Source organism: Halyomorpha halys, unplaced genomic scaffold (assembly GCF_000696795.3).
Source record: "Halyomorpha halys isolate HHAL.00 unplaced genomic scaffold, Hhal_1.1 Scaffold602.1, whole genome shotgun sequence".
In the NCBI taxonomy this organism is placed as follows: Eukaryota; Metazoa; Arthropoda; class Insecta; order Hemiptera; family Pentatomidae; genus Halyomorpha; species Halyomorpha halys.
In genome coordinates, this window is record NW_027105306.1 from 126,144 (window position 1) to 131,820 (window position 5,677).

General features: G+C 31.3%; 1 protein-coding gene across 2 annotated transcripts in view; it reads left to right on the forward strand.

Moving 5' to 3' along the window:
* Positions 1–5,677, forward strand: part of LOC106684695 (uncharacterized) — a 122,681-nt gene that overhangs the window by 59,809 nt on the left and 57,195 nt on the right. The window lies entirely within an intron of this gene.

The following is a 5,677-nucleotide window of genomic DNA, read 5'->3' on the forward strand; positions in this document are numbered from 1 at the left end:
TTGATTTTATTCTTATCCCCATTTTCCATCTCTTAGTTTATACTTTCCTTTATATTTCTTGATTTTATTCTTATCCCCCTTTTTCCATCTCTTAGATTGTACTTTCATTTATATATCTTCTTTTTATTTGTTATTATTTCCTTTTTCATTTATTGTCTGTGACCTTTTGTTATTCTTAGTTAATTTTTACGTTTCATCGTACATCCTTTTAATTTTTCATTTACTTTTTTACTTATGTTTACATCATTTAAGTGTTTGTATCTTTTTTAGCCCTGTCGAAGCCGTGTAACGTGGTGGGAAACGTTGGCTCGATTAAAATAGTTTATCATTATATGACTTTTTATTTGACCGCACCCGGACCAGTTTCCATTTATTATAATAAATAGTCATATTGTTAAACAAATCTTACAATGAACTGGCATATTGTTGAATGATATATTACATAGAAATATATGTACCAGTAATAGATGGATTATTAAATCTGCATAAAGAAATCAACCCAATTTAAAAAATACAATAACTTGCCTGAATATTAATTAGTATCATTTATTGTGAATATTATGTTCCCAAATATAGCACTGGAAGGCACCTTAAACATAATGGTAATAAAAGAAAATCTTCATAAAATTTAAAACTTAATGGGTTAAAAATGAGTAATATAAAAAACAAGCTAATCTTTATGGAGGGACTTGAACTTTGCTGTAGATCTTCGTAGTGGTTATTCCAAGGAAAATACGAGTATACAACCTCATTGCAATGACCGGTAAGAACTCCTATTAATGATCGGAGTTATTTCGATTCGGGCCTAGAAGCCATAAGAACATAATTTTAAAATTCTATTTTATTTATTGTTTTTTACTTACTTATTAATTGTTCCGACATGGATACCTCTTCCTGGTTTGATGTAAATATATATATATATATATATATATATATATATATGCTCTTTTCCAAATCCTTTTGTAATATAAATAGGAAATTTAAGAACAAAGATTTTATAATAACTAATAAAATTGGGGAAAAATAAATAATTAATTAATGAAGAGATTGAAGAATCTCATGAAACATAATATCTATGGTTTACATGTGATCATGTACTGTATGCTAACGTAAATTCGTTATCAGTGTTAAAAAAAAAATTAAGATCTGTACTGTTACTTGACCAACGGCTGTGCATGGTGATTCAGTCAAAATCACGCTCGACCACCAGATGTTTACGCAATTAAGGATACCCAATTTATGAAACTGGGTAGACTCCAGGAGGGCTCCAGAACCCACAGGGTTGACTCACGGCTACAGTGCAACAGAAAACAATTTTCTGCCCAGCCGGATTCGAACTCGGATCCTTGGAGTTAGTAACATCTTACCTTACCACAGTGCCACCGCGCTTCTTTTCGTTCAGTGTTCTATTCATGAAATCTTAATGAAGTATTAACTCTCATTGTTCTTTAATGAACCGTTCGTTGTTTGTTATATTAATTTTTGTTTCCCTATAGTTCTTCAATCCATATTCCTAAATAGTTTCAGTAAGTGTACGCAGTTAATAACTTAAGTGTATACACTGAGCCACTTTCTTTATTGTTGGGAGGATATAGTTTAAATAGAGACAACAGGTGGCCCTTGAAGATGCTATACAATTTCACCCGCGACTATTGACACATGTCATCCTATCCAATATTAATCAATATACTATCAAATCACCATTCCTAAATATTTTACTGAGCTAATCTTCTAAACAAATCATTGAATCATACTACAAATGTTCGGATAGTAAAGTATAATTCCAATTTTTTATTAAAAATATAAAATAAATATTTTATGGATACTTTTTATGGATTTTAATTCTTTTAAAATGCTGTTAAATATTTTAACACTATTTAGTTTAATAGTTTTTAAAAATAAATTACCAATTCGATCTGTATGAGAAAAAATAACAATGGCGATTTTATTAAAATTTAAAAAACTTTTTCATCATGATAATGGGCATATAATAAAAATAGTATTAAAAAATTTAATATTTTATTATATATGAAACATTTATTATTTATAATATATAATATATATGCTATACAATAAAATGCTTGCGTACGTTATCATAACCACTTCATACCCCTGGAAGCAAGTTCACTGCACAAACTTTTTATAAGTAGAAAGTCATTATTGTCCAAGAACTGGCGCCTTAGACCGCGAGGCCAACCTGACTTATAATACCTTATGCTATATTATACCTAATGCCAAAAGGCAATCCAAGGTATCCTTAACACCCAGCTATACATATAGCATACCTCCTATATGTACGTACCAAATACCCACTAAAATCATTACAGGAGGGTATGAAAAAAAAAAAAATATTGTCCAAGATGTTTTAGTTTGCCAACATATATACACGCATTTTTCATTTGTATATATTTAATTGTTTGTTTTTTTTATTTTCTCTAGGAGGTCAGAAAAAAAATATATTGTCCTGAGCAGCTTCCATTTTGAAAGCACTTGCTAGTGAACATTCTTCCATTAAAGGTTGGAGAAAATTGTTAACAACTGCCTAATCTTGCGGAGTTTCGCAGGGAGCGGCTTTGCAACTAATAGTCTTTTCTATATATATTCCTAACATTGTGGATACCAAAACTGTTTTAGCTATCACTAAAAGGCCCTGAACAAAGCCGAAATGCCATGCTGAACATGATGAAGCAGAGTTGACGAACTAGGAACGTTGAATGTTGATTTCAATATTGTCAAAACGAACAGCATCATCTGTCAGCTAATTGGATGCTCCGACAACATCTGGGCTTTGAATTAGATCAAAACATGTTTTATTCGTCCCATTTTTACAAAAACTTACATCAGTTCGAGATAAATTCGATCACTTATCAGAATCAAGAGAACCACGTCTCTTCAGCTGAAGCTTTTAATTTATTGGGCCGGATCTATTTTATAGAGCATCTATGCTCATATCTTTGTCAAAGCCAATTTTAAAGCATTTAGAACAATTTAAGAATGACAAAATAAACATGAAAAATCCTAAAAGGGAATTCACTCTAAGAGAAAAGACAAATTTAGAACGAGCTTTTATTAATAATAATAAAAAATCAATAAAACCGTACTGAAAACACAAATGAACAGAAGAAAGGACAGAGGGATTCAGAAAAGTGTTAAAATGTCTTTTGTAAATAAAATCAGTGGGTACGAAGAAAAAAGAATGTAAAGATAAGAAACTTGATTGTCATCTAGACAAACATATTTTGTTGCGTTGGCCCGATTCCCGATAATAAGTGATGTTTGCACGTGACAAATGTGAGCTGTATTAGTAATTATTTTGACACCCAGCATTAGCTTGCCACTGACATAAGAAAATAAAGCTAATTAGGACGATCACCTGATAACATCTAACCTTTCTCTTTACCCCAAATTACTGATACACAAAGATTCTCTGACCGGCCCTCCCCTGCGAAGGACTGACTACATCTACACGACACTTGGACTGTCGAATTGGTCTCATGGAGACACATCAAATTCTTTGACAGCCTCCAACACTACACTAACCCACTTTTTAAGACATTAACACCAACAGGATGCCCACAATGGTGGAACAGCCGCTAGTGAGCCCCGTTATCAGATAGCAGACATAACACAGTTATCTTGTTTTTATCTATCATATTCGCTTTCCTCAGTCCCCTCTTAAAATGTATGATACACAGTAAAAGATATTTATTTCACGAATTTCTCACTAAATCCCCCCCCCCCAATATCAAATATTACTCTCATAGGCTTATAAATAAAATAATTATTCTAAAGATCATTTTGCTTTTTCATAATAATAATCATATTCCTTTCTAGGGGTTTACTATTACTGTGTGTATATTGTACATTGTAGTGTATTAGTCATTGTTTACTGTTGACTGTTTTGGAAGGGTTTGATTACTAAAACAAAGCGGAATAAATAACGATTATGTTTTGTATTTTTCACGGTGATTAAAACTGTCCTTGCGTTGAGCCTCTCACTCGTAATGATTCAATAACAGATGTTTTTCACGTCGTCCCGCCTCCTTGACATTATAGTTTTATTCTAGAGAGATTATTTTAAATATAAATTAGATAGAAGAAGAGAAATAACCCCAGACGAAAGTGGAAGAGTGTATTATTAAAGAAGCGGAGAGAGAGAGGTGATATGATATTTCCTTGAGAATCGATAGCTCCCACGGCTCTGGCAATAAATTTTTTATGAGCCATAAAATTTTTAATGCTGATTGTCCTCCGCTATCTCCTGACAACCTGTTGAAAACCATTCCCTTCCGTCGGTCTACCCTTCCATCTATATTTAATACTAACTCTGAAATAATTGTTCTCTCTCTGAACAATTAATCTTATTACTTTTTTTATTATGTGTTATTACAATCTTCCTATTTTCTCCGACTTCCTTAATCTATTTTTTTTTTCATAAGTTAACTAATCAGTCAACTTCATGATGCTAAGGGACCCCGAAAAATATCCCGCACTACACATATTCTATAATATTATTTATATAAAAGTAAATTTCAAACCATCTCAAATCACTTAGGAAGGTATTAATCGAGCCCTCTTTAATGTTTGTTTTTTTATTTTAACAGTTACAGTAATAACTATTAATCTCAAAAAGCGTTATTAAATTTCTTTCTGACATTTTCTGCTTAATGAATAATTGTTATTTCTCACTTTACCAATCGGAAAGTATTCTAAAAGTGATGGGCGGTTGACTATATAGTCCAATCAAAGTGTCAGAACCGGTTAAAAAATTCATTTATATGTTATTGTGTAGTTTGGTGGGTTCGTGTTGAATTTGTCGCTATTTGTGTGATTTTAGAAAGGAAAAACTAAAAAGAGGAAAATTTGGGACGGCGAAATTTATGAACAATTTTTTTTTCAGTTAAAATAAAAATTCGTATTTCAATATTTCCTGAGGTGTAAAATAACGAATATAAATTTGATTTATAAAATGGCAAAAGATAATGAAGCCGAAATGCAATCGGGAAAAATCGGACAGTCTCGGCTTTTCCCGTCAGCATTACACATTTATTTTTGTCCCCTTTATTTATACATCAAATTCTTTAATATTTGTATTTATCCATTATGTCTTATTGCTACCAATGAGAACTATTACTTTTCTTTTTTTTAATAAACCAAATTAAAGGTACTTTAGGGGAAGATTTTTTAAAAATTCGTCATTTAAGCCCTTTCAGACTATTTGACTAAGGATAACACCTCGCTGATATCAAATACCATTTAATTCTAAATCGAAATGGCGAATTTACTAAAAATTGTAAGTGTTGGTTTCGAGAAAGTCGAAAAATAGATTCAGTCATTCATTGCTTGCAGTCATTCGATATTATCGTAAACCATAATGCCTCGGATATATGATCGCCTTAAATGTCCGGTCAGTTTCGTTCGACTTTTCGTTAGCCGTATATAGGTGAGTGAAATTAAAAATGGTTTCAGAAAGTTGAAACCTTCCTAAAGAACACTCATTTACAAATGTTTATGAAATTATTGAAATAAAGATGATGATTTCGGGTAACGAAGGTTGGTAAATCTACTAGACTATACAAGACATATATATATATATATATATATATATATATATATGCTCTTTTCCAAATCCTTTTGTAATATAAATAGGAAATTTAAGAACAAAGATTTTATAATA